The following is a 26,915-nucleotide window of genomic DNA, read 5'->3' as shown; positions in this document are numbered from 1 at the left end:
ATCTAACTCTTTGAACGTACAATAGTGGTTGTGAAGCAGAAAGTCAGTTTATTTAGCACAATCGGTCAATTGCAGCTTGCCGTTGGCTGGAAACTGTACGTTTATGTCACTGGAATGCACTAATCACCCAAAATATATTACCGCCAGCCGGCGTCTAAATGGATTTAACTCTTTGAACGTACAATAGTGGTTGTGAAGCAGAAAGTCAGTTTATTGTACACAATCGGTCAATTGCAGCTTGCCGTTGGCTGTAAACTGTACGTTTATGTCACTGGAATGCACTAATCACCCAAAAAATATTACCGCCAGCCGGCGTGTAAATGGATTTAACTCTTTGAACGTACAATAGTGGTTGTGAAGCAGAAAGTCAGTTTATTGTACACAATCGGTCAATTGCAGCTTGCCGTTGGCTGGAAACTGTAAGTTTCTGTCACTGGAATGCACTAATCACCCAAAAAATATTACCGCCAGCCGGCGTGTAAATGGATTTAACTCTTTGAACGTACAATAGTGGTTGTGAAGCAGAAAGTCAGTTTATTGTACACAATCGGTCAATTGCAGCTTGCCGTTGGCTGGAAACTGTACGTTTATGTCACTGGAATGCACTAATCACCCAAAAAATATTACCGCCAGCCGGTGTCTAAATGGATTTAACTCTTTGAACGTACAATAGTGGTTGTGAAGCAGAAAGTCAGTTTATTTTGCACAATCGGTCAATTGCAGCTTGCCGTTGGCTGGAAACTGTAAGTTTCTGTCACTGGAATGCACTAATCACCCAAAAAATATTACCGCCAGCCGGCGTGTAAATGGATTTAACTCTTTGAACGTACAATAGTGGTTGTGAAGCAGAAAGTCAGTTTATTTAGCACAATCGGTCAATTGCAGCTTGCCGTTGGCTGGAAACTGTACGTTTATGTCACTGGAATGCACTAATCACCCAAAAAATATTACCGCCACCCGGCGTGTAAATGGATCTAACTCTTTGAACGTACAATAGTGGTTGTGAAGCAGAAAGTCAGTTTATTTAGCACAATCGGTCATTTGCAGCTTGCCGTTGGCTGGAAACTGTACGTTTCTGTCACTGGAATGCACTAATCACCCAAAAAATATTACCGCCAGCCGGCGTGTAAATGGATTTAACTCTTTGAACGTACAATAGTGGTTGTGAAGCAGAAAGTCAGTTTATTGTACACAATCGGTGAATTGCAGCTTGCCGTTGGCTGGAAACTGTACGTTTATGTCACTGGAATGCACTAATCACCCAAAAAATATTACCGCCAGCCGGCGTGTAAATGGATTTAACTCTTTGAACGTACAATAGTGGTTGTGAAGCAGAAAGTCAGTTTATTGTACACAATCGGTCAATTGCAGCTTGCCGTTGGCTGGAAACTGTACGTTTCTGTCACTGGAATGCACTAATCACCCAAAAAATATTACCACCAGCCGGCGTGTAAATGGATTTAACTCTTTGAACGTACAATAGTGGTTGTGAAGCAGAAAGTCAGTTTATTTAGCACAATCGGTCAATTGCAGCTTGCCGTTGGCTGGAAACTGTACGTTTATGTCACTGGAATGCACTAATCACCCAAAAAATATTACCGCCAGCCGGCGTGTAAATGGATTTAACTCTTTGAACGTACAATAGTGGTTGTGAAGCAGAAAGTCAGTTTATTTAGCACAATCGGTCAATTGCAGCTTGCCGTTGGCTGGAAACTGTACGTTTATGTCACTGGAATGCACTAATCACCCAAAAAATATTACCGCCACCCGGCATGTATATGGATTTAACTCTTTGAACGTACAATAGTGGTTGTGAAGCAGAAAGTCAGTTTATTTAGCACAATCGGTCAATTGCAGCTTGCCGTTGGCTGGAAACTGTACGTTTATGTCACTGGAATGCACTAATCACCCAAAAAATATTACCGCCACCCGGCGTGTAAATGGATCTAACTCTTTGAACGTACAATAGTGGTTGTGAAGCAGAAAGTCAGTTTATTTAGCACAATCGGTCAATTGCAGCTTGCCGTTGGCTGGAAACTGTACGTTTATGTCACTGGAATGCACTAATCACCCAAAAAATATTACAGCCACCCGGCGTGTATATGGATTTAACTCTTTGAACGTACAATAGTGGTTGTGAAGCAGAAAGTCAGTTTATTTAGCACAATCGGTCAATTGCAGCTTGCCGTTGGCTGGAAACTGTACGTTTATGTCACTGGAATGCACTAATCACCCAAAAAATATTACCGCCACCCGGCGTGTAAATGGATCTAACTCTTTGAACGTACAATAGTGGTTGTGAAGCAGAAAGTCAGTTTATTTAGCACAATCGGTCAATTGCAGCTTGCCGTTGGCTGGAAACTGTACGTTTCTGTCACTGGAATGCACTAATCACCCAAAAAATATTACCGCCAGCCGGCGTGTAAATGGATTTAACTCTTTGAACGTACAATAGTGGTTGTGAAGCAGAAAGTCAGTTTATTTAGCACAATCGGTCAATTGCAGCTTGCCGTTGGCTGGAAACTGTACGTTTATGTCACTGGAATGCACTAATCACCCAAAAAATATTACCGCCACCCGGCGTGTAAATGGATCTAACTCTTTGAACGTACAATAGTGGTTGTGAAGCAGAAAGTCAGTTTATTGTACACAATCGGTCAATTGCAGCTTGCCGTTGGCTGGAAACTGTACGTTTATGTCACTGGAATGCACTAATCACCCAAAAAATATTACCGCCACCCGGCGTGTAAATGGATTTAACTCTTTGAACGTACAATAGTGGTTGTGAAGCAGAAAGTCAGTTTATTGTACACAATCGGTCAATTGCAGCTTGCCGTTGGCTGGAAACTGTACGTTTATGTCACTGGAATGCACTAATCACCCAAAAAATATTACCGCCACCCGGCGTGTAAATGGATCTAACTCTTTGAACGTACAATAGTGGTTGTGAAGCAGAAAGTCAGTTTATTGTACACAATCGGTCAATTGCAGCTTGCCGTTGGCTGGAAACTGTACGTTTCTGTCACTGGAATGCACTAATCACCCAAAAAATATTACCGCCAGCCGGCGTGTAAATGGATTTAACTCTTTGAACGTACAATAGTGGTTGTGAAGCAGAAAGTCAGTTTATTGTACACAATCGGTCAATTGCAGCTTGCCGTTGGCTGGAAACTGTACGTTTATGTCACTGGAATGCACTAATCACCCAAAAAATATTACCGCCAGCCGGCGTGTAAATGGATTTAACTCTTTGAACGTACAATAGTGGTTGTGAAGCAGAAAGTCAGTTTATTTAGCACAATCGGTCAATTGCAGCTTGCCGTTGGCTGGAAACTGTAAGTTTCTGTCACTGGAATGCACTAATCACCCAAAAAATATTACCGCCAGCCGGCGTGTAAATGGATTTAACTCTTTGAACGTACAATAGTGGCTGTGAAGCAGAAAGTCAGTTTATTTAGCACAATCGGTCAATTGCAGCTTGCTGTTGGCTGGAAACTGTACGTTTCTGTCACTGGAATGCACTAATCACCCAAAAAATATTACCGCCACCCGGCGTGTAAATGGATCTAACTCTTTGAACGTACAATAGTGGTTGTGAAGCAGAAAGTCAGTTTATTGTACACAATCGGTCAATTGCAGCTTGCCGTTGGCTGGAAACTGTACGTTTATGTCACTGGAATGCACTAATCACCCAAAAAATATTACCGCCAGCCGGCGTGTAAATGGATTTAACTCTTTGAACGTACAATAGTGGTTGTGAAGCAGAAAGTCAGTTTATTTAGCACAATCGGTCAATTGCAGCTTGCCGTTGGCTGGAAACTGTACGTTTATGTCACTGGAATGCACTAATCACCCAAAAAATATTACCGCCACCCGGAATGTAAATGGATCTAACTCTTTGAACGTACAATAGTGGTTGTGAAGCAGAAAGTCAGTTTATTTAGCACAATCGGTCAATTGCAGCTTGCCGTTGGCTGTAAACTGTACGTTTATGTCACTGGAATGCACTAATCACCCAAAAAATATTACCGCCACCCGGCATGTATATGGATTTAACTCTTTGAACGTACAATAGTGGTTGTGAAGCAGAAAGTCAGTTTATTTAGCACAATCGGTCAATTGCAGCTTGCCGTTGGCTGGAAACTGTACGTTTATGTCACTGGAATGCACTAATCACCCAAAAAATATTACCGCCACCCGGCGTGTAAATGGATCTAACTCTTTGAACGTACAATAGTGGTTGTGAAGCAGAAAGTCAGTTTATTGTACACAATCGGTCAATTGCAGCTTGCCGTTGGCTGGAAACTGTACGTTTATGTCACTGGAATGCACTAATCACCCAAAAAATATTACAGCCACCCGGCGTGTATATGGATTTTACTCTTTGAACGTACAATAGTGGTTGTGAAGCAGAAAGTCAGTTTATTTAGCACAATCGGTCAATTGCAGCTTGCCATTGGCTGGAAACTGTACTTTTATGTCACTGGAATGCACTAATCACCCAAAAAATATTACCGCCACCCGGCGTGTAAATGGATTTAACTCTTTGAACGTACAATAGTGGTTGTGAAGCAGAAAGTCAGTTTATTTAGCACAATCGGTCAATTGCAGCTTGCCGTTGGCTGGAAACTGTACGTTTATGTCACTGGAATGCACTAATCACCCAAAAAATATTACCGCCACCCGGCGTGTAAATGGATCTAACTCTTTGAACGTACAATAGTGGTTGTGAAGCAGAAAGTCAGTTTATTTAGCACAATCGGTCAACTGCAGCTTGCTGTTGGCTGGAAACTGTACGTTTGTGTCACTGGAATGCACTAATCACCCAAAAAATATTACAGCCACCCGGCGTGTATATGGATTTAACTCTTTGAACGTACAATAGTGGTTGTGAAGCAGAAAGTCAGTTTATTTAGCACAATCGGTCAATTGCAACTTGCCGTTGGCTGGAAACTGTACGTTTATGTCACTGGAATGCACTAATCACCCAAAAAATATTACCGCCACCCGGCGTGTAAATGGATCTAACTCTTTGAACGTACAATAGTGGTTGTGAAGCAGAAAGTCAGTTTATTTAGCACAATCGGTCAATTGCAGCTTGCCGTTGGCTGGAAACTGTATGTTTGTGTCACTGGAATGCACTAATCACCCAAAAAATATTACCGTCAGCCGGCGTGTAAATGGATTTAACTCTTTGAACGTACAATAGTGGTTGTGAAGCAGAAAGTCAGTTTATTTTGCACAATCGGCAAACTGCAGCACCAGCTGTGCACGACAGCCACCAAAAAAAAAAAGGGTGTATGTCACTTTAAATTTTCGATTCTTTGATAGCTGTGGCCCTAAGTAACGATTCTGTGTCCCTGAGTAATGATTCTGTGTCCCTGAGTAACGATTCTGTGTCCCTGAGTAACGATTCTGTGGCCCTAAAGTCTCTGTAGCTCTAACTCTGTCCCTTAATACACACAGGTCTGTCTCTCTTGAATGACCGGAGGCTAATGGAGAATTCTAAGATGGCCGCGATTTATAGTGCTGGCTGGCTGCTGATTGGCTAATGCGATCACATGTCATGAATGCATTATGGGTCAGCGCGCCTTCCCAGAGATCCCCGCCCCATCTTCTCTGTCCATTTTCTCCGTGGCCACACATGTCGCCGCCATTTTTGGGAAAATTCAATTCGTGCATCCGAAGTTTGCTAATCTTCGGATTCGTCGCGAATAGAATTTTTCCAAATCTTCGGAACGAATTCCACTTCGTCATGTTCGATTCGCTCATCTCTAATGATCACTATCAAGCGTCAAATAAAAATAGTTTCAGATACTTTGATATATGAGGTCTATAATGGTTTGCTGTGTCTAAAGCTGTTGTAGTACACTGACCTCATAGAGACCCCATATTGTTTGGGTCTGTGCCCAGGGCCACCAATAATGAGGTACAAGCAGCCCCTTGTAATGGGCTCAGGTCAGAAGGGGAACATGGGCCCTAGCCTGACCCATGGTACTGTGGTGAACTGCTGTCTGGCTACAGGGACACCACCTTCCAGGAGGTGGCAGGGAGTGGGTAGTGCTACAACATGTCCGTCTAATGGGAGTCTAGGGCAAGACATGTGTACAGCTGGCAATGAAGACTGGGACAGTGTTTGAAAGGGGTGGTGGAGTATATTGCTATATGAAAGCAATATACAAACAAGCCCTTACTAACTTGACTCATGAGGGTGACATCCAACACAGATTTGTAGGTGTTTATAGTTCTTGCTGTAGAATGTTTTTGAAGCACGAAGTAAATAAGTAATACATTTACTTACACAATATTGGGAATTAACTGTTTTATGGAGTGTCCTTTGATTTGTTTTGGTGTTTTTCGCAGCTGTTTAATTTATTTTAAGGTATTAATGTTTTGATTATGCTGTAGTTATAGATGTAGTTGATTTGATTGAGCATTCTAACATACAGGTGAAACTCGAAAAAATTTGAATATTGTGCAAAAGTTCATTTATTTCAGTAATGCAACTTAAAAGGTGAAACTAATATATGAGATAGACTCACTACATGCAAAGCAAGATAGTTCAAGCCGTGATTTGTCATAATTGTGATGATTATGGCTTACAGCTCATGAAAACCCCAAATCCACAATCTCAGAAAATTAGAATATTACATGCAATCAATAAAACAAGAATTGTACATAGAACAATATCAGACCTATGAAAAGTATAAGCATACATATGTACTCAGTACTTGGTTTGGGCCCCTTTTGCAGCAATTACTGCCTCAATGCGGCGTGACATGGAAGCTATCAGCCTGTGGCACTGCTGAGGTGTTATGGAAGACCAGGATGCTTCAATAGCAGCCTTCATCTCTTCTGCATTGTTCGGTCTCATGTCTCTCATTTTTCTCTTGGCAATGCCCCATAGATTCTCTATGGGGTTCAGGTCAGATGAGTTTGCTGGCCAATCAAGCACAGTAATCCCATGGGCATTGAACCAGGTTTTGGTGCTTTTGGCAGTGTGGGTAGGTGCCAAGTCCTGCTGGAAAATGAAGTCAGTATCCCCATAAAGTTCGTCTGCGGAAGAAAGCATGAAGTGCTCCAAAATCTTCTGGTAGACAGCTGCGTTGACCCTGGACTTAATGAAGCACAGTGAACCAACACCAGCAGATGACATGGCTCCCCAAATCAACACAGACTGTGGAAACTTCAGACTGGACTTCAAGCATCTTGCAGTGTGTGCCTCTCCATTCTTCCTCCATACTCTGGCTCCTTGGTTTCCAAATGAGATGCACAAGTTGCTCTCATCAGAAAAGAGGACTTTGGACCACTGAGCAACAGACTAGGTCTGTTTTTCTTTAGCCCAGGTAAGACGCTTCTGATGTTGTTTGTTGTTCAGGAGCAGCTTGACAAGAGGAATACGACATTTGAAGCCCATGTCCAGGATAGTCTGTGTGTGGTGGCTCTTGATGCACTGACTCCAGCCTCAATCCACTCCTTGTGAAAGTCCCCAACACTTTTCCTGACAATCCTCTCCAGGCTGCAGTCATCCCTGCTGTTTGTGCACCTTGTTCTTCCACACTTTTCCCTTCCACATAACTTCCTATTAATGTGCTTTGATACAGCACTTTGGGAACATCCAACTTCTTTTGCAATTACCTTTTGAGGCTTTCCCTCCTTATGGAGGTTGTCAATGATGGTTTTCTGCACAACTGTCAGGTCAGCAGTGTTTCCCATGAATGTGATTCCTACTGAACCAGACTGAGAGACCATTTAAAGGCTCAGGAATCCTTTGCAGGTGTTATGGCTTAATTAGCTGATCAGAGTGGGACACTTTGAGCCTAGAATATTGCACCTTTTCACAATATTCTCATTTTCTGAGATTGTGGATTTGGGGTTTTCATGAGCTGTAAGCCATAATCCTCACAATTATGACAAATCACGGCTTGAACTATCTTGCTTTAGATGTAATGAGTCTATCTCATATATTAGTTTCACCTTTTAAGTTGCATTACTGAAATAAATGAACTTTTGCACGATATTCTAATTTTTCGAGTTTCACCTGTACAGTATGCAATAGACAGCAACACACTTGGTTCCACCTTAGGAAGGAGTGGTTGAAGGTAGCTCTGCTTCTTTTTAATCAAATCCCACAAAAAATAACCTTCAACCTGCAGAAGCCATTACCTTTGCTTAACAGTGGAGTTTTAATCATTCCATCAATCACAAACTGATGCCTGTGACACAAGCCCAAAGCCACTCTACAAGGGCCCTGCATTTTCTGGGCTTCATCTGAATAATGGCATAATCTTTAAACATCCTTGTAGTATTTTCCGGTGATTGGTCCATCATGATATTTTGGTGCAGTATGCATTCAAGGCATGAATGATTACCTCCTTTATGGACCGCATCAACTGAAACATTGACATGTAACAACTGTAACCACTGTTCCATCACATACTGTGACTGCCTTGCACAATGCTTCTTAAGGACTATATATCCTAAATCCTCATGAGCTTTTCTGTCTATCTGCTATAAATATTACTTCAGTTGCTTGCAAATAGATAAAAATATAGCATTTGTATCCCAAAATGGATTCAATTTTAATATAGACATTTCACAGTGTTTTGTAACTTACAATGGTGTCCTAGTCTGTAGACATTTTTATTGATCAATATTTTTCTTTGTAGATAAAGCACAGTACACACTTTTTCTGTGTGAACACAAAGCACTAAATGCTTATTTATTATTTTGTCCTTGGGAACATCAATTAAATATTCCTGCTTGTTGAAAGTGAGATTTTATTTAACCACTTGCCTACCAGGCACTTTTACCAGCTTCCTGCCCAGGCCAATTTTCACTGTTCAACTCTGTTGTTCTTTAATAAAATACCATAACAGATCAGTGATGCTCCAAGCTTGCAATATCACTGTCCAGAGTTTACAATCTGTATTCAGGTGCTGGCAGAGATAGTGCACACCTCAATTCAAGATACAGTATTAGCATACAAGTATTGCAGCGCACTGTATTCAAATCCATTGTGAAGTAAATGAAAGACAGGCTTCAGTCCCCAACCATTGGTCATGTCCCCTGACATGGTTTACCCATATTGGGCTCTGACCTCTACGGCTAAGCCCAGTGTGGGTCAAACATGTCAGAGGGGCGTGACCAATGGGCAAGGATTTCAGCTGAAGTCTGTCTTTCATTTCCTTCCCACAAGAGTTGAATACAGCAGGTGGTGATTAGAGATGAGCGAATCGAACCAGGCGAAGTGGAATTCGATACGAATTACGCGTCGAATCCGAATATTTGCCTACTTCGGGTGCGCGAATCGGATTTTTCCCGATCAGCCGGCAAAAGTGTCCCTGCAGAGAGCTCCGCTATTTCTGACAGTTCTCTGACAGTTCCTTCACATGTACAGCGGTTGAAACATTGTATCTATTTGTTTCCATTTAGGATACAGATGTTTTTATTCGGAAACAGATGTTTCAACCGCTGTACATGTGAAGGAGCTGTCAGAGAACTGTCAGAAATAGAGGAACTCTGCAGATACACTTTTTGCCGGTTTGGAATTATTCTTATTTTCATCCTACTTCTTCTTCTTCTTCCTCTTCATCCTCATCCTCATCCTCTTCTTCTTCTTCTGAGGATGAGGATGAAGAAGAAGAAGAAGAAGAAGAAGAAGAAGAAGGATGAAAATAAGAATAATTCCAAGCCGGCAAAAAGTGTATCTGCAGAGCTCCTCTATTCTGCAGATACACTTAGAGGAGCTCTGCAGATACACTTTTTGCCGGCTTGGAATTATTCTTATTTTCATCCTACTTCTTCTTCTTCTTCTTCTTCATCCTCATCCTCAGAAGAAGAAGAAGAGGATGAGGATGAGGATGAAGAAGAAGAAGAAGAAGTAGAAGAAGAAGTAGGATGAAAATAAGAATAATTCCAAGCCGGCAAAAAGTGTATCTGCAGAGCTCCTCTAAGTGTATCTGCAGAATAGAGGAGCTCTGCAGATACACTTTTTGCCGGCTTGGAATTATTCTTATTTTCATCCTACTTCTTCTTCTTCTTCCTCTTCATCCTCATCCTCATCCTCTTCTTCTTCTTCTGAGGATGAGGATGAAGAAGAAGAAGAAGAAGAAGTAGGATGAAAATAAGAATAATTCCAAGCCGGCAAAAAGTGTATCTGCAGAGCTCCTCTATTCTGCAGATACACTTAGAGGAGCTCTGCAGATACACTTTTTGCCGGCTTGGAATTATTCTTATTTTCATCCTACTTCTTCTTCTTCTTCTTCATCCTCATTCTCATCCTCAGAAGAAGAAGAAGAGGATGAGGATGAGGATGAAGAAGAAGAAGAAGAAGTAGGATGAAAATAAGAATAATTCCAAGCCGGCAAAAAGTGTATCTGCAGAGCTCCTCTAAGTGTATCTGCAGAATAGAGGAACTCTGCAGATACACTTTTTGCCGGTTTGGAATTATTCTTATTTTCATCCTGCTTCTTCTTCTTCTTCTTCCTCTTCATCCTCATCCTCATCCTCTTCTTCTTCTTCTTCTTCTGAGGATGAGGATGAAGAAGAAGAAGAAGAAGTAGGATGAAAATAAGAATAATTCCAAGCCGGCAAAAAGTGTATCTGCAGAGCTCCTCTATTCTGCAGATACACTTAGAGGAGCTCTGCAGATACACTTTTTGCCGGCTTGGAATTATTCTTATTTTCATCCTACTTCTTCTTCTTCTTCTTCTTCTTCTTCTTCATCCTCATCCTCATCCTCAGAAGAAGAAGAAGAGGATGAGGATGAAGAAGAAGAAGAAGAAGTAGGATGAAAATAAGAATAATTCCAAGCCGGCAAAAAGTGTATCTGCAGAGCTCCTCTAAGTGTATCTGCAGAATAGAGGAACTCTGCAGATACACTTTTTGCCGGCTTGGAATTATTCTTATTTTCATCCTACTTCTTCTTCTTCTTCATCCTCATCCTCAGAAGAAGAAGAAGAGGATGAGGATGAAGAGGAAGAAGAAGAAGAAGTAGGATGAAAATAAGAATAATTCCAAGCCGGCAAAAAGTGTATCTGCAGAGCTCCAAGTGTATCTGCAGAACAGAGGAGCTCTGCAGATACACTTTTTGCCGGTTTGGAATTATTCTTATTTTCATCCTACTTCTTCTTCTTCTTCCTCTTCATCCTCATCCTCATCCTCTTCTTCTTCTTCTGAGGATGAGGATGAAGAAGAAGAAGAAGAAGTAGGATGAAAATAAGAATAATTCCAAGCCGGCAAAAAGTGTATCTGCAGAGCTCCTCTATTCTGCAGATACACTTAGAGGAGCTCTGCAGATACACTTTTTGCTGGCTTGGAATTATTCTTATTTTCATCCTACTTCTTCTTCTTCTTCTTCATCCTCATCCTCAGAAGAAGAAGAAGAGGATGAGGATGAGGATGAAGAAGAAGAAGAAGAAGTAGAAGAAGAAGTAGGATGAAAATAACAATAATTCCAAGCCGGCAAAAAGTGTATCTGCAGAGCTCCTCTAAGTGTATCTGCAGAATAGAGGAGCTCTGCAGATACACTTTTTGCCGGCTTGGAATTATTCTTATTTTCATCCTACTTCTTCTTCTTCTTCCTCTTCTTCCTCTTCATCCTCATCCTCATCCTCTTCTTCTTCTTCTGAGGATGAGGATGAAGAAGAAGAAGAAGAAGAAGTAGGATGAAAATAAGAATAATTCCAAGCCGGCAAAAAGTGTATCTGCAGAGCTCCTCAGAAGAAGAGGATGAGGATGAAGAAGAAGAAGAAGAAGAAGAAGAAGTAGGATGAAAATAAGAATAATTCCAAGCCGGCAAAAAGTGTATCTGCAGAGCTCCAAGTGTATCTGCAGAATAGAGGAGCTCTGCAGATACACTTTTTGCCGGCTTGGAATTATTCTTATTTTCATCCTACTTCTTCTTCTTCTTCCTCTTCATCCGCATCCTCTTCTTCTTCTTCTGAGGATGAGGATGAAGAAGAAGAAGAAGAAGTAGGATGAAAATAAGAATAATTCCAAGCCGGCAAAAAGTGTATCTGCAGAGCTCCTCTATTCTGCAGATACACTTAGAGGAGCTCTGCAGATACACTTTTTGCTGGCTTGGAATTATTCTTATTTTCATCCTACTTCTTCTTCTTCTTCTTCTTCTTCATCCTCATCCTCATCCTCAGAAGAAGAAATTCTTCCTGAAATTCGGCGAATCGGCCGAATCGAATTTTTGAATAATTCGCTCATCTCTAGTGGTGATACTTGTATGATAAAGAATAGCCTTAAATGCACCACCTGCTGGCAGTATTTGCCACATTTAATATAATTATAATATAATTATATGCAATATTTCCTATTTAGGCTACTTTCAAACTGAAGAGTTTTTGAAGCGTTTTTGTGTTAAAAAAAAAGCGTCTGAAAAACTCCAGAAAAACACTTCCCTATGTATGTGAATGTATAACTATGTATGTTTTCACACTCAGGAGTTGTGCTCGCTGTGCGGTGTAAAAACTCCTACTTGCAGCATCTTTGGGGCATGTTTGGGAAGTTAAAAAAATGCCCCAAAAACGCCTTTTCCCATTGATGTCAATGGAAAACGCCTGAAAAAGGTATCAAAACGCCTGAAAAGCGCCTCAAAAACACCTCTGAGAAGTGTTTTTAATGCAGTTTTAAGGTCACATGTCCTTTAAAAACTCTCAGAAAGTGTGGCAAAAGCACGGTAAAAACGCCTATGCAGTTTTGCTGTGTTTTTTTTGCATCGGATCAGTGTGAAAGTAGCCTTAACTGTTTAAAAACATATTTTTGAAAATATATTTTTTAGCCTTAAAAATAACTAAAAACTAAAAAAATATATAAGAAATGATACATTTCCATTAAAGCTTTGTTTTTGTTTTGTTTGTTTTTTTTAATTACACTGCTTTTTCAGGATCCCATCACAGATGGTGACAACTACACCTTTTCCCACAGATGGAGTGGAATGAATTCCTGAAAACCTGATTAAATGGTGTATTTCAAAAAGCTCAACTTATTATCTGGTTATTTTGTTGTTTGCACACAATCTGCCTTGACAAGCTGGTGTTTGAAAAGCATCTTACGGGAATACATTGATTTTTCTGTCCAAAAAATTAATACCAGAAGTGCAGAAATTGATAGCCACCACTTTATATGTGCTGAATATTAGCACATGAAGATTTACAATATTGCTCCTGTTATAAACAGCTCTAAACATAGTTGTTTCTTAAAAGAACAAACATTAGGCACTGTACAGGAAAACATTTATCCAGGTGCAGAGATAGACACATGGAACATTTTCCATAAATGCTGTGTAAAGATAATCTAAATATGGCTTGGGCTCTACAGATAACTGTACGAAACAAGCACACAATTGTGTGGCTTCCAAAATTGTGGGAAATTTGATTTGTATACAATATATATATATATATATATATATGGAAATCTTCTGGTGTTTACCCTGAAATTCTGGTTACCAAATCTCCCTCTGGGTCTAAATTACAGCCTGTCCATTGGCTGCTGGAGTAGGGACAAATGCAAGTCAGAGCAGACACAGTGGGAGTGTATGTGTCGGGTAGAAAAAGGCAGCTGTGATCTATCCTACCAATCCAACTACACAAATGTATAATATATATATATATATATATATATATATCCAGTCAGATGCAGCTACTGTTCAGGAGTTGGAGTTGGTTGTCAGAATATTATTATTATTATACAGGTTTTATATAGCGCCAACAGTTTGCTCAGCACTGTACATTATAACATTATAATGGGCGACAGTACACGAGACAGTACGGTAATAATACGATCCAATACACGAGGGGTTCGAGGGCCCTGCTCCTTGGAGCTTACAATCTAAGAGGGAGGGGATAGTGGTACAAGAGGAAAAGCGGTGGGGGATGGAGTGGTAGGAAGAGTGGAGGAGTTCAGTAATTAGCTGAGGTCAGGGTAGGCTTCCCTGAAGAGGTAGGAGTGCGCCTAAAGGTGAGGAGAGTAGGTGATAGTCTGATGGATAGAGGTAGGGAGTTCCAGAGGATGGGGGAAGCCCTGGAGAAGTCCTGGAGATGGGCATGGGAGGAGGAGATCAGGGAACTAGAGAGTAGGAGGTCTTGTGAGGAGTGGAGAGTACGTTTTGGGTGGTATTTGGATACCAGATCGGTGATGTAGTTTGGGGCAGTTTTATGAACAGCTTTGTACGTCAATGTTAGCATTTTGAATTTTATCAGTTGGGCAAACGGAAGCCAGTGGAGGGATTGGCAGAGAGGGATGGCAGATACGGAGCGGTTAGTAAGGTGGATGAGTCTGGCCACAGCATTCAAGATAGACTGAAGCGGGGATAGCCTGTGGTGAGGTAAGCCGATGAGGAGGGAGTTACAGTAGTCGAGGCGTGATATAATGAGGGAGTGAATGAGTTGCTTAGTGGTTTCCGGGGTTAGGAACAGACGTATTTTGGAGATGTTGCGGAGGTGAAGTCTACATGAGTTTGTCAGCAAATGGACCTGGGGCTGGAAGGACAGATTGGAGTCTAGGATGACACCTTGAGGGGAGGGAATGATAATGGTGTTGTTGGTCTTGATGGAGAAGTCGGGGGGGAGGGGCGCAGGCTGGGGGGAAAACTAGGAGCTCAGTTTTGGGAAGATTTCGTTTGAGGAAGTGGGGTGACATCCAATCCGATATGTTGCTCAGTAGGCATGTGATACGGGCGGAGACTGAAGGGGTGAGGTGAGGATATAATAGTTACAGCAGGAGTTTTTTTTCATTTGTGCTGTTAGATCAATTTTGTTCAGCTCATTGGATTTCTATGAGTACCAGATCCTTAAGTTCTGGTATGATTTTTAAGGGGGGAAACCTAAGCAAAAAAAAGGAAAAAGCATGTGGTTCCTCAAAAAAAATTCCATACCAGACACTTATTGGAGCTTGCAGCCTGGCAGACTTTTTTTCTTGCACATGATTGGATGATGGAAATCAGTAGAGCTTTACCTCATTCTCTAAGCTCTAGGGAAGATTCCCCTGCAAAGTGAAACTTCCCTTGCAAAATAAATAGCCTATTTGCCTTTAGTAAATCAACCCAATGATGTCAAGTTTAGAATTATAATTATAGAGTCTTGCTTCCAGTTACATGGCTGAAGGTGTGAACTGTTGTCTAATCACAGAGGAAAAGATGTTAAAACAGCATCAATATGTGGGGGGTAGCAGTTTGCCCCCTAGAAGGCAGGTTAGAAGCCAGAAACCACTTTGGTTCTCAAGTATTTAAACTCCTCATGCCTGGAACCAACAGACACTCTGAGATTCCGTTGTGATTCACACTATACTTTAGTGTTTCAGGATGGAGATGTAAAAACATGACCCACTCCTCACCAGACTCTCGTGTTCTCCCTAACACTTGATCATTATTTTATATTTGTATTCTGAATTCACTTAACCATATAGGCTCACATCACAGGAAGCCACAGCTTTATGATTACTGCAAAGCATTTCTCTTGTGACTCTCCGGCAAGGTTCATAGGCTGACCCTGCACCACAGCAGGTTCTAATATGGATACCAAGCCATGAGGTGAGGGACATAAATGCATTTGTCTCCCCTTCAGATAGGGCCACTGTCACCTGACACAGTCACCTGCTTAAATGTAGTCTGGCCACTATTCCTTGAAGGCGCATCCCAACCCCGAAAGTTAAAATGTGTGTGGCAAATGTACTGAGCAGCACAGTGGCTAAGTGGTTAGCACTTTTTACCTGACAGCACTAGGGACATTGTTTTGGGTCCCAGCCACGGGACTACTTGCCTGGAGTTTGCATGATCTCCCTTTGCATGGTGTCAGGAGCGTGTAGCTCTCCTGCTGCATCACAACTGCTGGTCTCATTTCAGCATCCTGGTTTTGGTTGTGATACGTTCTTCCTGTCTGTCTGTTTACCTGTAAGCTGATTGATGTGGCTAGTCACTGGGTGGAGACCAGGGGCGGACTGACAACTCATGGGGCCCCCAGGCAATAGGGGATCATGGGGCTCCTGTGTCCTTGCCCAAACGCCAAAAAACCTATGAAAAAGGTACCGGGGTATCTCATGGGGCCCCCTACTGACCCCGGGCCCACGGACAGTGCCCGAGTTTCCAAATAGTCAGTCCGCGTCTGATGGAGACTAAACCTGATTTAAGCCAGTCAAGCCTACAGTTTCATGCTTGTGATATTGCATTTATAACATGTGTTCCAAACTCCCTGTTTATCTACCCTGCTACTTGTTGACAGTCTTGGATTGGCTATCGACTACTCTCTGAACTCTGCCTACCTTTTGACTAAGAATTTGACCATGACTATTCTAAATCTTGACTGCCTTGTACCTGGACTGTCATCTACCCACACTGCCTGTCTGCCAACCGCAAGTACCTGTTTGCTGTGCTCAGTTCATGCCTGCCTGGGCATGGTGGCCAGGCAATAGCATTGTACATAAGGCCAGGAGCAACCAAGTACCAGTAGGCCGGATTGCCTTATGGGAGAGGGGGGCTGCTATAGGTGAAGAACATGGAAGCCAGCTATACTGACCACCGGCATTAAGGATAAGCATATCAGTTGGTAGGTTAATTGGCTCCTGTTTAAATTGGCCCTAGTATGTGTATGTATCAATGTGAGTTAGGGACCTTAGATTGTAAGCTACTTGTTGTTAACCTCAGACATGAAATATGAACAATGCATATCTCTCTATAGTGTGCGCTTGTCTCATTCCAGAGTACTATGTGTCATTTCTGTCCGATGCCTCATTTCTCTGCTTTAAGCCACTTGTGATGAGTTTTCTGAACACCAAGAGAAAAATGCTATTGGGAATGGCACAGACTGTGATTGACAGCCTCAGCTCTGTTCCTGTGAGCTCTGTGAAGGTGGTGTGTCCTTTCCCTCCAGTCAGCTCTCTTCACTAATGTAACTTCAGTTGTCTGCCCCCTGCTTTTCAGAGCTGAGAGATCCTGTGTAAACTCTGCTCTTTGAATGGATTTAGGTGAAAGACAGCTGTAGATAAACAAATACAACATATGTAGGATGATTTGTTTCATCTCTGTGTATCAGTTGAGGACAGTCACTTCTCTGGGTATATGTAAGGGTTTACAACCACTTTAAGGGCAGGGACTGATGTGAATGTGCAATATACAAGGTATAAAGCTCTGCATAAATTGTTCACACTATATAAGTACATACAGTTGTGGTCAAAATAATAGCAGTCAGACATCACTAACCTGATCAATCACTGTTTTTGGTGGAAATGATATTTCTACATGGCAAATAATTTACTAGCAGGTGTAGTAGAGTAATAGAAATCCAACAGACCCAACAGTCATGACATGCATGCTGCTTATTCTGTGTAATTGAATCACTAATTGAAAGGGGCATGTTCAAAATAATAGCAGTGTGGAGTTCTATTAGTGAGGTCATTCATTCTTTGAAAAACAGGTGGCAATTATTGCCCTTATTTAAGGAAGGAAGGCAGCAAATGTTGTACATGCTGGTTACAGTGCATTTCCCTCTGAAATTCTGAGAAAAATGGGTCGTTCCAGACGTTGTTCAGAAGAACAGCGTACCTTGATTAAAAAGTTGATTGGAGAGGGGAAAACATATAAAGAAGTGCAGAAAATGACAGGCTGCTCAGCTAAAATGATCTCAAATGTTGAAAAAAGGGCAACCAAAACCTGAAAGACATGGAAGAAAGCGAAAAACTACCATTCGAATGCATAGAAGAATAGTCAAAATGGCAAGGACTCATACAACAATCAGCTCCAGGAAGATCAAAGAAGGTCTCAAGTTACCTGTGAGTACTGTTACAATTAGAAGACGCCTATGTGAAGCCAAGCTATCTGCAAGAAGCCCCCGCAAAGTCCCACTGTTGAAAAAAAGACATGCGCTGAAGAGGTTACAATTTGCCAAAGAGCACATTGACTGGCCTAAAGAGAAATGGCGCAACATTTTGTGGGCTGATGAAAGTAAGATTGTTCTTTTTGGGTCTAGTGGCCGGAGACAGTTTGTCAGATGACCCCCAAACACTGAATTCAAGCCACAGTACACTGTGAAGACAGTGAAGCATGGTTGCACAAGCATCATGATATGGGGATGTTTCTCATACTACGGTGTTGGGCATATTTATCGCATACCAGGGATCATGGATCAGTTTGAATACATCAGAATACTTGAAGAGGTCATGCTGCCTTATGCTGAAGAGGAAATGCCCTTGAAATGGATGTTCCAACAAGACAACAACCCCAAACACACCAGTAAACGTGCAACATCTTGGTTCCAGACCAACAAGATTGACGTTATGGAGTGGCCAGCCCAATCCCCGGATCTTAATCCAATAGAAAACATGTGGGGTAATATCAAAAATGCAGTTTCTGAGGCAAAACCAAGAAATAGAGAACTGTGGAATGTAGGCCAATCATCCTGGGCTGGAATACCTGTTCACAGGTGCCAGAAGTTGGTTGACTCCATGCAACACAGATGTACAGCAGTTCTCAGAAACAGTGCTTATACAACTAAATATTAATTAAGTGATTCAAAGGAAAGCAAAATCTTCAAACATTTTTCAGTTTATATAGTGAATGTTTGAGTTTGTAAAGAAGAATACAATCACTGCTATTTTTTTTTGAACAGTCTAATATTCACTTTTCTTCATTTTTTTAGAGGAACAACACAAATTTGATATATTTTTCTTCATGTTTTGATTTGGAATAGAATGTGTAGTGTTCTAAATGCATTTGTGTGTATGGAAATAAAAGCTATTAGAAGGATTTAGAGCTTTATTCACTTTTTGCAACACACTGCTATTGTTTTGATCACAACTGTATATATATATATATATATATATATATATATATATATACTTTATATAATTATATAAGTAAATAAATTACCACAAGGGTTAGTCCAGTATAAATGTCCTGAAACAGCACATAACATCAAATCTCAGGCTGTGAGGTAGAGGGGATCCTCCCTTCGAAACTCGTCAGCAATTATTGAGCATCCACTTGCAAGTGGAACTCGTGCAGTATTCCAGACCATGGACTCATGTCAGATGTGATATGCCTGTGTTTATTTGGTGTTTGTGAGTATATATCTGCCACTTTTTATAAATAAAGTTTGTATTGAGGTAATGCACAAGGCTGGTGCGCCCCTTTCTTTTTCTTGTTTTTTAGTGTTATCTTGGGCTACCCCAGCCCGCAGGAGGCTGCATAGCACTGCACTACTGAATTGAATGCAAAGAGGTATGAAGATTCATTCACATATGCTAAAACCAGTCTTTTGTGCACAGGAGGTTTTTTCTTCTTTTTGGTGGCAGCACATCTGACGAAGGGGTTCTGTGCAGCTCCAAAACACTGCACTTGTTCCTTTGTGATGTGATCTTTCTGCAATAAAAACTTAAGACGAGAGTTGATGATCCATGGTGTGCCGGTAAATATATGCATTGATCAGTGATGAGTCCAGTATCCAGCAGGTAGTCGCTGCAGCACCCACTTCTGACAAGTCTTGTTTCCAATAAAGTGTGCGATGGGAATATAGACAAGACTGGAGGTTGAACGACTTACCTCCCGAGAGAGATTTTTCTGCTACACTGATTTTAGTTTTAGACAATTCTAGTAGAGGACACCAACAATTGGCTTAAATGAAGTTCCTTTTATTGACTAACTTGGGAATTAAGGAATCTCTTATATTGTAAGCTCCAAGGAGCAGGGCCCTCCTAACCCTCTTGTATTGAACTGTATTGTTGCTGTATTGTCTCCCTTTATATTGTAAAGCGCTGAGCAAACTGCGCTCTATAAATCCTGTATAATAATAATAATAATAATTACAGATACATCATCTTCACATATAGGAACAGTTGTAATATAACACTATCCCTAAAGGTTTCACATAGGAAAAATGTTCATAGAGAACAAAGTGTTGGCCCATGCCTGAGATGGACAATGCCCATAGAAACAATAGTCAATTGAAACTTGGATCCCTGAAGATGAGACCTTTTGAGAGGTAGTGAATGGAAGAGCAGAAATCACATCATAACAGCAGGTCCTGAGAGACGTACTTCCATAGGACAACAATCCCGGGTCAGTCCTCTGCAGATGTACACTCATCAGCCACTTTATAAAGTACACCTTGCTAGTACTTTTGCCTTCAGAACTGCCTTAATTCTTTGTGGCATAGATTCAACAAGGTGTTGAAAACAATTCTTAGAGATTTTGGTCCATGTTGACATGAGTTACTGTTGCCTTTCTATCATTTCGAACCAGTCTGCCCATTCTCCTCTGACCTCTGACATCAACAATGCATTTTCTTCCACACAACCACCGCTCATTGGATATTTTCTCTTTTTCCAACCATTCTCTGTTAACCCTAGAGATAGTTGTGTGTGAAAATCCCAGCAGATCAGCAGTTTTTGAAATACTCAGACCAGCCCATCTGGCACCAACAACCATGCCACTTTCAAAGTCACTTCCCCATTCTGATGCTCGGTTTGAACTTCAGCAAGTCATCTTCACCATGTCTACATGCCTAAATGCATTGAATTGCTGCCATGGTATTGGATGATTAGCACTTTGTGTAACCAAGCAATTGAACAGGTGTACCTTATAAAGTCAAGTGAGGGCAGCACAGTGGCTAAATGGTCAGCACTTCTGCATGGTAGTACTAGGGTCATTGGTTCAATCTCAACCACGGCACCACCCGCCTGGAATTTCCATTTTCTCCCTATGCTTGCGTGGGTTTCTGGTTTCCTCCCACACTCCAAAGACATGCTGGTTGGTTAATTGGCTCCTGTCTAAATTGGCCCTAGTATCTGTATGTGAGTTAGGAACCTTTGATTGTATGCTCTTTGAAAGTTAGGAACTGATGTGAAGGTACTGTATGTAAAGCACTGCGTAAATTGACGATGCTATGTAAGTACTATAGTTTGTAATAATAATAATATATATACAAACACACAGGATGTGACAGATTTACAGAGGAAAAAGTCACACATGAACTGAGCCCTGCAGCAATCAGCCACACTAATTAAAGTGACACTACACCAGAAGTACAGTAACATTGGCATAATAACAGAAAAGTATCACAAATAATAGGCATCTGCCTACAAAAGGTATAAGAAAGATTAGCTCACCAGAATCTGCACAAAACTTAAACACTAGCAGCAGCTTGGGTGATCACCTGGCTGGTAAAAATGTGACTTGTTGCCAAAGCCAGTGTTCTTTCCTAGAAAGACTAGCAACCTTAGCTGAAAGTAAACTGACCCATTACATTTAGAATAAAAAAGGTACAGCTAGATTGTCCACAGGCTAAATTAATTTCTTTTTTCTTGGCTAAAATCAAAGTAATCGACAAGTTACGCAAGTTATAAAAGAGATTTTGTGTGTGAGTTATTAAAAAATTGAGAGCTGGCAATAGCTGGCAATCAGATCCTTTTTATTTTCTAACCTGATACAGAAAGTGAAATCTGACATGATTTATTGCTACAGCTAATTTAGCACTACTGAATTTAAAAATGTTATACAAAAACCTTGCCTTTCCTTTTTGCATATTATAGTCTTTTTTCAGTTGTTCCATATTCTGCAAATACGGAGATTATACAAAAATAAAACCTGACGTGAACAGTATTCATAACCCATGACAGAAAAGTGTATTTAAGCCAGTGATGCTGACAAATTTTCAATGTATGACCTTTCTAGCCTTAAAAAAATATAAAGCCTTCCAAGCTGTGGGTAGCTATAACCGAACAGCCAGTGTGCAGGATTAGATAAATCCTACATTTCATCAATATGAAAGTCACAGGTAAAGTCATCCTTCTATTTCTCTGCTGAACTCAGTTGGAAAGATGATATGAATGCATTTTCTGTCCAGGTCGTGTAGAATCAGAATGTCACATTGCACATGAAAAGTATTATACATGGAAATAAGGAAAAATATCCTTATTGTGGAGTTCTGTAAAATGAAAGAATACAGAGTGGAATGAATCTTTCCAAGTGTGTTTGCTCCTGCTGTGCTTTGATGCGTCTGATCTATTTGTTTGCTTTATGTTTCCTTGTGAATAATAGAACACTAGGTGCTTTATAGAGCGCTGGTGCTATTCTTTAGTACAATTAGCATTTTCCGAAGCAGGTAAACGTAGTTCTCATGCTAAGCCTTCTTCAAGAGATTTTATTATAGCAACATTGTCTAAAATGAGCAGCACGCAAGGGCTAGAACAAAGAAAAATCTTTCAAGTTCCCATTTTTACCCAATGTGAACATTCAATCCCTCTGCTGCAAAGTTTAATATATCATTTTCTCACTGATGTATCAGCAAAGTACATCAAGAAATCATCTGTCTGGTCTACTTTTCTGCTATAATTATGTCTTCTCTATGCAGTGTCAGTGCATTGCTAGGGTGAGCAAATCTGTCCTGGTTTGCTTTGCAGGCAGTTGGGGACTCCAGAAGAAAGTCCATGAATCCTGAGCATAGCATTAAACCTTTTTGAAGTCTAAAGAAGGAGAATCTTATTAGTTTCACCCATTTTTAGGGCTAATAGGTAAAATATTGTCAAAAAAAGGCATAGAATGTTGAATAATGCCATGAAGGACTTGTACCAATGGGAAAAAATGTTTAAAAATGACTGTGCAGCAGGGAGAGGGTCTTTTCATGCAGTTTCAAGGGCAATGAGTTTGTACATTCTCTCTGTGCCTGCATAGGTTTCCTCCAGGTACTCTGCTTTCCTCCCACACTCCAAAGACATGCTGTTAGGTTAATTGTCTGTTAATTGTCCTGTGAGCGCTGGTGTCCATCCTGTACCTTTGGTGCACATACTGTGAATGAGCCCTAAAGCCACCTGATCATTTCTACAGCCTGGGGAAGGTGCAACCTCTGACTCCCTCATTACGTAACCTGGATTCCACTGCCCTCCAAGGTGCCAAGGGTAGCCATGTCAGTTGTCAGCAGGGAGACCAGAGCATCTGTCCCTGCAGTAAATGAAGCAGAAAGTGACAAACATTTTGTTACTTCTCCTTTCGAAGCTGTCATTTCTCGGCTGCTGTGGCTGTGGAAGAAGTTAATCAAGTATGATCTGCACTTTAAAAGCTTCATATGAGTGTAGAGGTGACATTAGGGATCATTACTGGACCCCTAAACTCTCCTTAAAGAGAACCTGTCACTTCCATTGTGCTTTTGCATTTTGTTAGCCCGGTATGTGATAGCAATTAAGCTAAGCAAAAAAGTAAAACAATTAGGTTAAACAAAATCAATTATATAAAACAAAACATTTTCCCCCACATCCCTATGTACAGAAGAACATAAACATGCTTGTCAGATGCACCTACATATAAAAATTACAACTGATCCTGGAGTGACAGCAATAATTCTAGGGCCATTATTCATGTTTAAATCTAAATTCATGACCTATAAAGGCTTTTACGGCATTAACTATGGACAATTACCGTAGCATGTCTCCATTTTAATGCTGGCTTGGGCCCCGAACAGGCGGTCTGTTGGTACCCCCTTATCCATGGCCCTGGATTGGGTATTCTTTGCAAAGTGAAGCTTTACCTCAGTTACTCTAGAGCAACTGCACTTGCAGTGCATAGTATATTTGCCTTCAGTAATCACCCCACCTCCATATTTTGTACACTAAAAATAATTTTTTTTACTGAAAATTTGGGTTTGTCAATATCATGGGACATGCAGAATTGCAACTACCATTATATCCTCTAGATTCTCTGCTTTCAGGTTTTAAGTAGTCTTTAGTAGGTTTTAAATAATCTTTAGACGTAAATTGTGCATATTAACGTGTGAAAAAAAAATCAAAACAAAAAAACAGATCTAGAAGCAAAAACTGCACACACATTACGATTGACATGGACAGTCTTAGCAACAGTCTATGCATATGTGGCTGTGGAATTGAATTATTTCTTTTAAAGCTAGCTTGGCTTACATAGAGTAGCTGCACTCCAGTATGATTTATTTCAGTTTGAATGTAGTATCTATAATAATAAAAAAGTGTGGGGTTCCTATTAATATTCTAACCAGTCTGGTTGGCCAGTAAAAAGAAAGCAGCAAGCATTGTCCTTCACCCCCAGCCCTCTTACCTTTACCGCCACATGCCTTTTAACATTGTGGGTGTACTTTGCAAAAAGGGGCAGCAAAGACTCCCTCCTTTACAAAATACCCTTGGTCCAAAGTTGAAAGGCCTCTTCCCTATCTCTCGTGCCCCTAAAATGATGTGGGAGTAATATGGGGGGACTTATAGTGGAATCTGGAAGCCCCTTTAAAATAAGGGAGTGACTAGATATCCACTCCCTCTTTGGGGAATGAGTACAGGAGTACATTAGTATCTCTTACCCATTCCCACAAAGCGTTAAAAATAAACAAATGCACACACATCGAATAATAAAGTCATTTAATCACAATACAACACAAACACATTTTTACCTGCTTTTAAAATATATTTTTACAAACATCCCTAGGAGTAATTAACATCAATCACAGAGTCTAGTGATGTACATTCACCAGCAAAGAGTACAAGCAGGTGTTTTACTTCAAGAATTTAAGTGGAACTTTAGGATTCAGGAACAGGCAGGATTTTCAATGCAGAAGAGACATGCTTTGTCTCTTCTGCATTAAAGTTACTTACCTGCTTGTTCGGTGAGCTGCGCAAGCGCGTTTTACTGTAGAAATTTGGCAATGCCAAATCTGACTGAGCTCCAGTGACTTCATCCCCACCTGGCTGATTGGTCTGCGATTGAGCTCTGGAAGCCAACCACCCGAAGATGTCAGTGGCTGGGCAGGGAACTCCAGGATGGCGCAATGCTGGAGCCCAGGTGAGTATAGTTCCGCTTTATAAGACCCAAAATGACACAGCAGTGTAAAATTGGCAAGCAGCAGAACAGTTTTAACCACCAAGGCTAGGCCCAAACTTACTGTAGGCAAAGTGCAGAGGTTATGGGTTTACTAAAAGAAAGAAGATACTGTAGAGCACGGGTGTCAAACCAGCAGCCCTCCAGCTGTTGCCAAACTACAAATCCTATGAGGTATTGCAAGATTGACAGTTAGGCTCAATGTACACTGCAGCCGATAAACTCATGTTTAGGAGCTTTTCTGCTTTTTTTTTCAGCAGCCCCTGAACTCTCCCTAATGTTTTCCTATGTGTCCATGTACACAAAGTTGTTTACAGTCATTTACAGGCAGTTGAGTTTACAGTCGTTTTTTTGAGCGTACCAAACTTGCATTCAGGAGTAGATTTTATCAGCGTTACAAATGCCAAACGCTTTTAAATGTGTGTAAACACGGCAAACCTCACTTAAAAGTGTTTGCGTTGAAAAAATGTTTTAACTCTTCCATTTCCAGATGCTGTCCAGAGCCTTTTTTCATCATGAAAAATGCATGCAAAGCGTTTTCCCGGGTACTCAAATAGACCAGGTACACCATACTTTGAGGTTTTGCATGAAAGAAAATATGTTAGACACTGCTGCAATAATTTCTGCACAGAAATGAGCTGGAACACATCCAAACACAAAAAAAAAAAAGACAGCTAATCTCAACAAATATTAAAGCAAATGGTGTAGCGCTAACCTGTATATAAACTATCAATAAAAATTATATTAATATAATTACATACGTGACAAAAAACGTTAACTTGAACCTTTCTGGGATCTTATAGTGGAAATAGGTGGTTAAACATAATGATTAGAAAGTGAAATCAAATAAGTCCAAGGTGTACAAAGTGAACTGATCCACTCAGGGATCCAAAGTGACATCCAAAAGGTGATTTAATATGGTGATTTGAAAAGAAATATATTATGAATCCAAACAGTCCAAATGGAACTGAATAAAATGTGAAAACAACAAATAAAATAAGGCATCACAGATCCCTTCATTTGGGATTAATATCACTCAAATAAAACCCAATCACAGTCTGATGCTTGTCTAAAATAAAATAAAAAGTAAAGTCCAAAGTGACAAATAAGTGAATCTCTTAAGGGTAACGTTATTGGTGACATTCGGTGACCACTTTGTACACCTTATCTCAGTCCCATGTGGACTTGTTTGATTTCATTTTCTAATCATTATGTTTAACCACCTATTTCCACTATAAGATCCCAGAAGGGTTCAAGTTCACGTTTTTTGTCACGTATGTAATTAAATTAATATCGTTTTTATTAATAGTTTATTTACAGGTTAGCGCTACACCATTTGATTTAATATTGTAGAATTTTCATATGGCATATGATTGGGTGTTAGCATCTCCCCACGGTCGGTAGCAATTTAATTAGGAATGCAGGAGGATCCTACCAAAATAATCTCAACAAATACTGGTCTCTCTGCTTCTGCTCTCTCTATTTCTCTCAAAATGTCTGAAATAGTAAATTTTTTACTGTTTATCAGTGCATTCTGGGTATTTTTTAAGGTCTCTTGATGTTATCTTTAAAAAACGCTTCTAAATGCAAACACTCATAGACGCGCAGAAACGGGGTATGAAAACGCGGCTAAACAGATGTTTTTTAACCTACGTTTTCCAGCAGTCCGTTTCCATCGTTCAGAAGTGTTTTCCAAACGTTCCGTGTACATGGAGCCTTACAAGCATGACTCTGAAATGCAGAGGCATGATGGGACTTGTAGTTTCGCAAGAGCTTGAGGGGTGCCAGTTTGACACCCCTGCTGTAAAGGATACAGCTTTTGTAAAATTGCCCAGCCAAGGGACAGTTTTATTAAAGATAATAGTCTCAAGCAGCATTTTTTTTTTAAACATTTATTTTTACTATGAGGATAAAGGTGTGCAGAGAATATGGATGATCATGTGAGCTCATTTTGGTGCATACTGATTTTGCTTTTATTTATTATTTATATAAAAAAAAATGCAGCAGCAGTGTACTGCAAACAAAAAACAGTTATCCGAACAGATTGGCAACAAAAAATGATGTTCCACTTTGAGCACCCCAAACT

This window comes from Staurois parvus, unplaced genomic scaffold (genome assembly GCF_062004578.1).
Source record: "Staurois parvus isolate SC_StPar_1 unplaced genomic scaffold, SC_StPar_1.0 ptg000262l, whole genome shotgun sequence".
Lineage (NCBI taxonomy): Eukaryota > Metazoa > Chordata > Amphibia > Anura > Ranidae > Staurois > Staurois parvus.
The sequence above is the reverse complement of the archived record's forward strand: the minus strand, read 5'-3'. Positions refer to the sequence as shown.